Source organism: Bombyx mori, chromosome 25 (genome assembly GCF_030269925.1).
Source record: "Bombyx mori chromosome 25, ASM3026992v2".
NCBI classification, from domain to species: Eukaryota; Metazoa; Arthropoda; class Insecta; order Lepidoptera; family Bombycidae; genus Bombyx; species Bombyx mori.
Window position 1 is genome coordinate 7,551,984 of NC_085131.1, and position 12,536 is coordinate 7,564,519.

At 36.3% G+C, this 12,536-nt stretch overlaps 1 non-coding gene across 1 annotated transcript; it reads left to right on the top strand.

The window, feature by feature from the left end:
• Nucleotides 1–490: 490 nt before the first annotated feature.
• On the top strand, nt 491–582 carry Mir317 (microRNA mir-317). Its single transcript, NR_107263.1, has one exon. It is a non-coding gene; the product is annotated as a microRNA mir-317 (primary transcript).
• The last annotated feature ends 11,954 nt before the right edge of the window (nt 583–12,536 follow it).

Consider the following 12,536-nt stretch of genomic DNA (forward strand, 5'->3'; position numbering starts at 1 on the left):
TTAAAGTAAGATTAAATTGTTGGCAAACAATATCGGTGATAATACATATTTTATTAGTATTGGTAATTTTCGTGAGGAAAATGACACGTGACACGCGCTCATCACGTGATAGATTTTTTGTCATAGCATAGTTGTTGTATAAACGTCATAAAATTTTGTTACGCGTACTCACGAGTCTTTATAAAAATCGAGGCAATTTTAGTTGTCTATATGCATCCGAAAAAAATCATAGCGTGAGAAAATTCGTGCCCTACCAAAAACCGTGATAATAGTAGATATTTTTTTTCATTTTATGTTTAAATTTAAATCAAAAGTGAAAGTAGTGCCATCTACTGAAGGCATTAAGAATGAAGAAACTATAAAATGTTCATTGGGCTTGACTTCATGTCATAGCGTGTAGTTCAGCCTTTAGTTCATAGATGGCGCTATTTTACAATTTGCCATCACAAAAGTATAAAAAACGAAGAAATCAGTGTTCGGAAAAGTCGTCGGGCTATCGAACGACCGGGTGCCACGCTGTGCTCTCTCGAAAATTATGGCGGAGTGAACACAGCTGGTGGTATCTCAGTTGTTCCCTAGTTCTTCTCCACATACACATTCAAATAGAACTGCACAGTGAAGAAGCGATCCTGGCCAAAGAAAAATAAATATTCAGCATTATGGATAAAGGAAAACTGAAGACGTTAATTTTCCCGAGTGCTACGAAGAAATGAGCTATTTTTCTATGTACTATTTCATTTTCAAGTATTACGAACAAGATCGCGCTTCACATAAACATATGTTATGCGTAAACAGACGCGTCGCGTGCTCTCGCTTTCAGAGAAAGTTTTGTAATTTACGACGACCACTTGTAAATGTGACGGTCATCACTTTCCTTTGCTTTTTTGTTGAACTTATCATTGTTATTGTGCTCATTTTAATATTCCTTCTATAGTAAATGTTACCATAATGAAAATTTAGCGGCGTGTTTACGTTGTTACTTTCAGAGTACATGGATGAGAGGTGGTCTCGGACTGATTTTCACAATAACTCATTCATGTGACGAATAATGTTTGTAAATTCAAAAAACGAAAGTATCGTTTATTCTAACACGACTGGGACGTTGACTTCACAATATTAAAATATAGATGGCGTCCACGTTTTCATTCAGTTTAAATTTTCGTCTGCTCGTCTGATCAAATATTGAAAAATCCAGAGAAGCAATCAACATAATCTAGAGTCTTCTGAAGAATTTCCTGCAAGGTTGTTCCGGAGACACCAGGTACGTACTAGAAATGTAAATATTTGATGTAGTTTTTTTTTTGTGTGTGTAATGATTTAAAATGTGATTTCGTGTGGCAGACAAAGAATTGCTTAAATTAATATATTTAAAAAAAATTCAGACTCATTATTTGTCTTGTGTGTACACTTACAATTTCACCGCGTGGATTAATAAGGACCATCTTAAAAGGGAATTTAAAAACTGCATAACTTCACTTGATAGTCAAAATAACTAACTATAAATTGTTTCTGGGCTTAAAGATCGAAACTAGACAATCTTGATTCCGTTACTCGACAAAACCGAGAGATAATACAATGTTTCCTTGATCAAATCTATATAAATAAATAAAATTGAATTGTGGGTAGTGTCAAAATAGCAGCAATAAATTCCTATAGGTAAGAGGGTATTCAAAAAAGTCGTTTTTGTCTTCTTTTTATATCTCTATTTGTTCTGCTAAAAATTAAAACGACTGTACTGATTGCGAAGGGATTTTCACTGGCAGTTAGCTGATGTTATATAATTGGCATTTTGGAAAAACTGTGACTGGGTTCCACGCAAAATTGAAAGCAAAAACATAAACCCATCAAATTCTGAACAGAATACAATTCAGATAGGCAAGTCTTTTTAATGTCAGACGCAGGCATAGCTAAGCGCAGTCGAGTTTAATTGTTTAATAAAACAACAGCTCAAGTAAAACTTTACTATGCTCATTTATCAAACTACAGCCAAATTAAATATGACGCGGCGCGATTGCAATTAAATCAGGCCACCGTGCCATGCCCTGTATAACAATACGAAAATTCAAACGATGCCAAAGTTTCCAGGTTACCTATATGACCTAGATCCACCTTCATTCGTCCTAGGTTGGCCCAGATTAGCTGACCCTGACACGCGCGACCCGTAAGGCTTCCCGGAAAGCTCACGCCCCGATTTTCTACGAGAGATGAAACGATGTCAATTCCAGGTTACCTATATGACCTAGCTCCACCTTCATTCGTCCTAGGTTGGCCCAGATTGGCTGACCCTGACACGCGCGACCCGTAAGGCTTCCCGGAAAGCTCACGTCCTGATTTTCCTTCAACTCGAAACGCCTTGTCCCGATTTCCGAACAAAATGCCAGGGTCGGTCCAACATAGAATCAGGTTAGGTCGTGCGTTCGTTAGCCGAGTACTTATTTCTATGTATTCTAACGTTGATCAGCGAAGCTTTTCTACGGGTTTGTTCTGTAATTAGAGTTGAGGAAACTTTAGATGCTATTAAGCTTCGGAAAAGTTTAATAGATGTGCTATGGTCGAAAACTGATTTATTTCGAACAATAGACCTTTTTCCAAGGTTTGATTGTGGACATTACTTTATATGAAACAGAATATCATTAAACATACACCTACCAACACTTATTCGTGAATTCAGCCGTAAAAATAAGTAGTAGTACCAATTATTGCTAGTAGCAGTTACTAGTAATTAATACTTTAACGGGCAGGAAGAGCGGGTGAGTTCTGGAATTATCTCTCGCCAGTACCGTATGGAGTTACTTACGTACGTGCAACAGGAATGACGTCATCAACTATTACGTCACGTTATCCCTTTTATGACTGACGGATAGGTTCATGTACGCAAAGTCGAATCCGCTGGGACACAAAAACTTGAAATTTTGGCAGTATTTGCGTTTTTATGTTATCTACGTCTACTGAGATAGGATTTTTTTGGATTTTGTTAAGAGTGTGAAGAAGGGTTGGATTGGTTGTATGGATGAGACGGTCATTTAAAACAAAGAAGCACTAAATTTCGTATAGTTCGGTCGCTTTCGTTTAAAAGCAATGGGGCGGTTTTATTTTCACTTAAGTTTAAGGGATTAGGAGATGTTTAGGCGGGAATCATTTTTGTTTGTATGTTCATCTTTTATGCGTTACTATATCTTTTATATGGACGTGCGACAGGAAACGCGCGAGTTGGCTTCAAGATGTACATAGGTACATACATATATAAAGATAAATGTAATACCTACTATGTATATGACCTAAAATTCTTCATCATTCATGTTCAACATCTGTTAACATGGAGTCTCCCGTTCCTTTTAATGTCTTGGCGTCTTCGAGTCTAAATATCTTTGGCTGGGTCGCAGATATCTTTCGCCAGCTAGTCCATGCCAAGAACCCTGCCAGAACTGCACATTGCCCGAATAAGCAATGCACAAAGAGCAAGGGCGACGTGTCGTAATACGCGCTAAACTAGTCAATGCTTCGTCGCTATGGATATTTGTATCGTCATGATCACAGTATAATTATTTTATAGACTAGCGGCCCGCTCCGGCTGCGCTCGGTTCTTTAACAAAAATTTCAACGGCGTTGTTTTATTTTTTTAAATAAAAGAACACTTATTGCGGCATAACCATAATAGTTAGATATATGCTGTCGCGACACTTTTTGTAAATAATAATGTATTCTACAAAGTCGTAGTACATTATTTTATTCTATCAACAATAGTTTTCACCGGGCACGCTATGTAAAGAATATTTTAGGTATTTTTTTACACCTTGGGTTACATTATTGGAGTTTTAGTAAGGATCCATAACTTTTTCAAAAAAAATTGTAGCCTATGGCACTCGGGAATAGTGTGGCTTCCAAACAGTGAAAGATTTTTTCAAATCGATTCAGTAGTTTCGGAGCCTAATCAATGCATACAATATAGATTAGTTTTATTGTGAACAGTCATTGATTACTTACCCTAAGTAATTATTTACCTTAAATTTAGCTATGTGATTTATTTCCTGTCATTAGAATAAAAGACTTAGAAGAACAAATTGATAGTTTAAAATTTGGAATTCACAATAGAATTCCTTTATGCCTGATTTGTTATGTAACGTCCATTTAAGGGCAAGAAATCATTATTTCGTCTGAATCAAACTAAAAGGTCACGTATTCTGGTTTTTTTTTTTTTTATTTTTTTTTGCGTCATTTCCCTTATAGTAAAAGGTTCTTTATATATTAAATTATTATTTTTTTATTGCTTAGATGGGTGGACGAGCTCACAGCCCACCTGGTGTTAAATGGTTACGTGGTTATCTCAAGTATAGTTACAACGGCTGCTGCACCCTTCAAACCGAAAGGCATTACTGCTTCACGGCAGCAATAGGCAGAGTCGTGGTATCTACCCGCGCGGACCCACAAGAGGTCCTACCACCAGTAAAATATAAAATTTAAATAAGAACTTTTAACTATCACACACTTCATGAGACCTAATTAAAATCTATTGACCATCGGAAAATGCTCCTAATCCTAAACCTGACCTTGGCTTTGTGCCAACGTATCAAACCTAGACACGACAGCCTTGACATTTATTACAATACTTACCATCGGAAAATATTATATGACTGATTAATGTATATAAAGTGGCGTAAAACATAACGTACATCAAAATAAATTATTGCAAATATAAAAAGGACGTAACTTGTAACTAATTGTAAAATGGAATGGTTTATGAATATGTATATTCTCGTCACACATAATACTCATAACATAATATCAACCAATAAATGCGTATAATTAAGGAATCATTCGTTTGATAACGTTTGATGTCTCATAGACAAAGGTAATGAATTACGGTATTTGAATCAACTTGAATGAAAGTAACTGATTAAAAAATCTTGAGGAATAGACGGGCATTTGTAATTTCGGGTTCGCACATGATCTCATGACAACGTCTGCGACTCATGAAAGTTAATTCGAACATGCTATAATGAAAGGATCAGACGTCAAGAGCGCGAATTAAGTTAAATATCTAACTATTTCTAGTGTCAAGTCACATGCTGTAGTGGAGAGTATTAAGCGGTAGGCAGCGGCTTGGCTCTGCCTCTGGCATTGCTGAAATCTTTGGGCGACGGTAACCACTCACCATCAGGTGGGTCGTATGCTCGTCTGCCTACAAGAGCAATAAAAAAAAAAAGCTATACATGTAAACAAAATAATAATCAAATACAGAAATATTGAAGATAGTAAATTTAAAAATTTTCCATTAGTGAGATAAGAGCTTCAGTCAATTCGAGAATATATTTTAGTCTATTTTCTACTTTTTTCCCTACTGAGGCTTATCCGCACGCACGGACTGGTAGTTTTCTGCATTTGACATAAATACTGCAGTATCTATACTCAATTAGAATAAAATTTAAGGTGGGGTTTTCACGTGAGTCATGACGAATATTGTGTACCAGTTTCGTTTGGGTGAAAAGTTGAAGAATGACGAATGAGGTAGCCAGCGACTTGACTGTCCCTTACTGCCCTTGTCCATCAACAATATGGTTATGCTCACGACAACGTAAGTAATAACCATGTCACCTTTCGATAACAATCAAAAAAACATATGAAACAAAAAAGTAAAAATCACAGAAAAAACTTTTAGAAACTATTTAATATCACTCTTTTATTTTACTACTACATACATCATCATATTTAATTAAAAGAATTGAACGATTAATCTATACTAATATATAAATTTACAGTGGTTTTTACGGATGTTCCGCTATAACTACTGAACCATGCATCCGATTTACTTGAAACTTGGTGTCCATGTAGAAAATAAATGTACTTGATGGATAGGCTAATATTTGTATGAGTGTTGGACTTCCTAATAATAATGACAATAAATAATAATGTTAATTTTAAATTTCCAGCGAAGCGGACGAGTATGGCTGTATTATCTATATATTAATACGTGAAGCAAATAGTTTTTATCCCTTTTTACGAAAATTGGGCGGACGGAGGTGTATGAAATTACACTTAGAGAGAATATAGAGAAGGAGTGCAGAATGCTAATATTTTATTTAAATTATGCATTAATAATACAATAAATAAATAAAAAAAAACATTACACACACTACCGTGTATTTCACACACTCACAGATTAATACTCTTTGATGTAAGCTGTCAAACTTTTGTTATTGCTTAGTCTGTTGTCAAATTGAGAATAGATTAATATTATTTTGTCTATAGTGTAATCTTGACGAAATCTGGGATTATCGGAGTAAAGTCTTTGACAATAGAACCATAATACTGTTCAAAATTATAATTTCAATTAATTAAAGTCGAATTTCGACTACTGTGGGACGACTAGTTATAATAATTTTGAATCTCAAATATCTCAAGTTCAGGGCTACGGAGCCCAATTGCAACAGCTGGATCGATAGAGGGGTGTTGCTCGGCCCGCGCGCTGCCATGACGACCTGCAGCCGTGACCTGGAGGGCGGGCGGTGGGGGTAGGAGGTTTTCGCTGCATCTAGCGGCCGGGCTGCATCGAGCAGTTACTTCGGTGCAGTTCTCAGTCGCACTACGCGCCTCCGACAGCGCGCTCGCATGTCGCCCGCACTTGCAACTAACAGCGCCCCCGTGTGGGCGTTTTCCAACAACATTAGTTTTTCAATACCGCGTCGCGTTCTCTCTAAGGAACCAGTGCCGCTCTGCCATAGCACCTGTTGTACAAGATTGCGCTCTCGCTTAGTGAAACGCGTGGAAAACTCTTTTTCTCGATCGCGAACGCGTAACTTTCACCGTTCTCATTCCGCCTTAGTCGCCTTCGACCAGTCGGGGAGCAGTAATTTCTGTTATTTGTTACGCGTCAAATTAGGTTTGATTAACGCGTTTGTACACGTTCGATAAGGTTCGTAAGATGTAGTAATATTTAACATTTTATATTTACATACTGATATATGCGTAGGTACATAGGCCGCGTAAGAAACGTTAATTATTTCATTACATTCCTTATGATTTCTTAAGCATGTCATTATAATATGTATAGCTATTTAATTTAACCACATCATACTGTCTCATGTTCGTGTTCGTTTTAAAATGGTAAATTTTCATATGAAAAACTGAGATGTTCATATGTCGTTTTAAAACTTCTGAAACGGAATGTAAAAGATGACAAAATAATCATCCGTATCATCATCGTATAGGCATCAAAGCTATATAAGAAAAAAATATCTAATTAACTTTTACAATTCACAATTCCTTGGCAATTAAAGTGCAAGAATAATAATAATAATAAATATATTTAAACAACGATGTCAGAATCATTTTATATATGCATTGGCATCTGGCCAGGGATGCACTTGTGAAGGTCATACGGGAAGTAATCGAGGCGAGGTTGATGGGGAGAGTTATTGTAATAATTTACATACAAGGCAGGGAGGGATCTAATGCGGGATCTAATGTCATATCCCGTGAAGGGGAGTGAGCTACATATACTCCAAAAGAAATAGACCCGCAACTCCCTCCTGGCTGAGCCTTTGCTCGCCCACATGTCCTGGTGAAACTGGAAAGGCCTCCGGGCCACCAGTAAACCTTCAATCATAAAAAAAAAACCCGCAACTATCCGGAATCGAAACAATCGTATCGTTCATGATGAGCAATTATAAAAGTGAATAAGTACGAACTAAGGCTTCAAAGTGTAAAAGTATAATATAAATAATAACTTAGCTTTGAAATAATAGAATAAATACTCCGCGAAATCTCTAAATAAGTCTTCTCTTCATACGCCTAACTTCAACATATCAATTCTAATCACAACCAATAAATTATTACAAATAATTATTGTACCTATGTACGGGTTGGCCGTATTGCGCGTGCCTAGATAACGCGTTCCATTTCAAACAACAAACAGAAGTCTTATATCAATTTCTAATTAATACACAGAGCAGCCTAATTAATTAAATCATTGCTTGATTGTGTAATTTTGGATTATATATTCATAAAACTCAATAACAAATGTAATGTCCGCTAAGAGTAATTTATTGATCAATTTTTTTCAAACGATTCGCGGCGCTTGACTGTTCTCTATTACATAATCCGACTACATAAAAAAGAAATGCAGCTGTTTAAAAAAAAAAAGAAAGACGTAACTATCACTTTCATCTCGCGACGGTTTGGATGTGTTCATGCAACGTTGCGAAATCAACGCGATACGCACGTAAGGCCCGTCACACACGCGCACTGGAAACTTTCGCTCGCGGGACCGATGACCGTGGCCAGACTTTCTAATCCACGTCGTAATGTACGCGATCGCCCCGAGCCGCCGGACCATTGTAATTCACGATACGCCTCGACGCGACACGCGATATAATTACAGCCTTTTTGTGTAGTTTTCGCGAATCAAATGTCGAATGCGATTGCAATAATCTGTGCGTTGTCAAACAACACACAATCAAACCGCTGCTTAAACTGCATCTACAGTTGAGGCTATTAGCCTAAAAGTGGCCTAACCCGTAATTTTTCATATTCATGCATTATAAATATTGCAATTTATTCAAAACATAATTTCAATCATCACAGATGGCTTTGTAAACATTATTTTTGCGCGAACTGTTTTTTGCTACGAAGCTATGTAAGAGTAAATTCATACCTCATTATCTCCATCTAACTATGGTAAGCTTAGGTCACTTTTACGCTGACGGCCTCAGCTATGAAGTATTCTTGATAAGTTGCCCTTGATAGAAAGATGGGATATTAAGTAGGTCAACTAGTGAGGTGTGCTACGGCGTAGGCGAATCGCGTAGACACGGGCGTCCTGCCAAAATGAGAAGGGCATTACCAACAATTACTCGTCAAGTCTATATGTACATATGTCGTTATGTAACCACAACATTCACGTAGTATAGTCGTAGAAACGTTAATTATTCAAAATTATTATAACTAACTAGCTGACCCGGCAGACTTCGTAGTGCCTCAATCGATAAATAAAATACCTAAGCTTTTGTTTAATAAAATAAACTTAAAACAAACAAAAGGAATCCGTCCGACGGGGGACACATCAAAAGGAAAACAAAATCTTTATTTTTATTTAATTCCGAGCATTTTCATATTTATCTACCTTTCAAACCTTCTCTGAACTTCCACGAATAATTCAAGACCAAAATTCGCCAAATCGGTTCAGCCGCTCTCTAGTTTTAGCGAGATTAACGAACAGCAATTAATATTTATATATAGACTTTAAAAAAAAAAAAAAAAACATTTCTTATTATTTTGATGTTGCACAACGATCGTAAAAAAAAACCTATGACTCTTTAAAACTTATAGAAATTTTTATTATGATATGTCTTCGTATGAGTTTAACGAAAGCATGAAGTCATACTAGCTCAACATAATATAAGTGTAGGTACGTCACTTGTTAGTCAACATTACGTAATTCATTGTTTATTTAACTGCACTCGGTCTTATGCACTACGGTTTAATTTTGCATATCATGTCCATAAAAGTAAAGGACCGCCAACGTATCGTGGCATTAATATTCTTCATTAATAATCGCTTTGTCTTCGTGGTTATAAAATTTATCGGGTAACATCAAATCATCACGCTATGTTAACATTAATTCATCATTTTAATTGATCATTCGATTACGTTCGTCATTGTTAGTCAAATGGGTAATTATTTTTAACACCTTGTAAAACAATTTACCCGTAATTGTCGTTCAATCACAAATAAATAAATAAAAAACACAAAATGTAATGAAAAAATAGACGAAATTGTCACCAAAACGTATTTGTATTTTTTGCATAGTCAGAATAAGTTCAAACGTAAAGTGACCAAATATGAAAAAAGGGGTTCTATGTTAAGGTTAATAACATTAATATCAAAAGATCAACTAATAATAGTCCGAGACGCGAAAAACAGAGTAAACACTATGAAACGGCAACTCAATTTCCTTTGTTGTTCATTGAAAATTATATCGTTACGTAACAACCCTGCTGCTCAAGGTAACTGTGACTTTGACCTGATTTCCCGCCGTTAACTGGCATATAGTTTCAAGGACAACAAACGACTTAACCCTGGCCCCGACTTCCAGGAATACTAGAAAATGGCCCTGGGAAATTATGTCCGTTCCCGCACTCTTCTATGTCGAATGAACGGCATAATATTTTAAATACGCTTTTATTAGCTTCAGACGTATGTATGTATGTTTGTAACGGAATTTTTGAACATAATTTTGACCCCCTTCAAGACGTCGGATTAACTCGAAATTTGGTATACTTATTAAGGACAGGTGACAATTGAATATTTTAAAAAAATTGAATAAAAAAATTGAAAGGAAATAATGAAAAAAATTAAATTGTTGGATTTTCTATTATATAAAAGCGTATTTTGTTAGTTTTTTTAAACTATTTTTTATTTATTTAAATCAATTTAAATACGTTTTTATAAAATACGTATGAATTCTCTATGTCCTCAGAAAAGATAATATTAACAAATGTGACCGTATCTTGTATCTTGCTAGTAGCATATCACTGTTATACAAAACCAATCACATTTATGATGGAATAGTTTTATAGCTTTAGACGGCACTCGGTTTTATGTCATTTATTGAATGGAAGCTGCGTCTTTGACCTGATTCCTCTGCACCGGCCGGGGATCGGATCATTTCAAGGACACGCCGCACTCGGCCTAGACCTGACCTATAAACGAGGTCTATCCAAGAGCCTTGAGGCAGAACCTTGGAGTGCGGTGATATACACCGTCTTTGACCTAATTTATAATATCGGCCAAGGCTTCTAACGCTGATCCGCGGATCCAATATACGATCCTCAGGTAGTCGCTTGATTCGTAAGCATTTTTCATTTTGTTCTAGAACAATTTGAAAATTCAAAATCTGGTTGTGTTCTAGAACGAACACTAGTGTTCTAACGTATCTTGATTAATTAAATGTCGGGTTTGGCGCGCTCTGTTCCCCCCTATTGGCGTGGTCGCACGGAGACTGACTAAGCCGGATGTTCGTAAAGTATGTTAACTCTCATAAAAACAAAACTGAAATCAATCGATCATTTTAAACGGCTACAAAACCCATTATCGAGATTCGTCCGGATCATTTTAAGTACTAAACTCGGATAATTTGTTTCATTTTAAAACTAGATATCACGTAAATCTGTACTTTTTAAACAATTTACGATCGGGAAATACACTTTTCATTCTTTTTATTTAAATTCAAAGCAAAATATTTTTGCATCTAATTAAATGTTGCAATTTTAATCATACGACTATTACTATTAACTAATGTCAGATTTTTTATTTTTTTTGTTCAAATTTGTAATCGGCTCACCTTGTGAAGGGAGTACGAGAGTCTATAGACATCAAAACGTGAATTCCACCACCTGCCACTAGATTGAAGTCTCAATTGAATTATGCCGCGCTTCAGAACCACGTATGATTTCTTCACGGTATAAAAAAAACAGGATGGCCCTTCGCTCTACAACTTCTTCACTATTCTCTAGTTTTCTTACTGCGTATACGCTATTAATGATTTACGTGCGATCTACTTGCTATACCTCCGGTCACCGTTCTCGTCGAACCCGTCGCTTGCGACGAAGGGCTCGACGAGTAAATTAACTCTCAGACACAGCCCACTGAGTTTCTCGCCGGATCTTCTCAGTGGGTCGCGTTTCCGATCCGGTGGTAGATTCTGCGAAGCACGGCTCTTGCTAGGGTTCGTGTTAGCAACGTCATCAGGTTTGAGCCCCGTGAGCTCACCTACAAACGTTAGGGTTACGCTGAAATAGCCCCTAAGGCTATCAGCTTAGGTAGGCAAAATCAAAAAAGCTATACCTCACAGTTATAGAAGGGAAAATAAGACGGGTAATCTCATGTATTCAAAAGTATTTCAACTCGTTGTCTTGGTCGTGTGTTCACACGAAGCGTCTTGCTTTCACATCCATTTATGCGAACCACACCGTTCTCCGTCGTATCGAAATCTACAACAATTTACGCTTTTAACTTTCTTCTTCTTATTCTCGGAAGCCGTATTAAACGATGTCTCGATAGGTACCTACTGATTTTGTTTAATTTTTATCGTTCGATCAACAAACAATAATAGCTTCGTAACAAAATGAAATTTGTTTTAAAGCGTTGCTCGTTTTTTTTTTTATAACGCCATCTTGTTGTGTCTTTAAAGCGGTTAGTTGCCCTCAATTAAGAAAAATAGTATTATTATTCGCCAATAGATGTCGGGAAGGGTTGATTATTGAAAACACGAATAAAACAACATTTTCTGAAAATAAATCGTAGCTAGATCGATTTATCGCCCCCGAAATCCCCTGTATACTAAATTTTATGAAAATCGTTGGAGCCGTTTCCGAGATTCAGATTATATACATATATATTAATATACAAGAATTGCTCGTTTAAAGGTATAAGATAAGATTATGTTTTTTGAATTGGAAAATATTTATTATTTCTAATAGCACGGTTCTTACGGTTAATGAGAATATTTAATTTGAAAGTGTACACATTATCAAATGAGA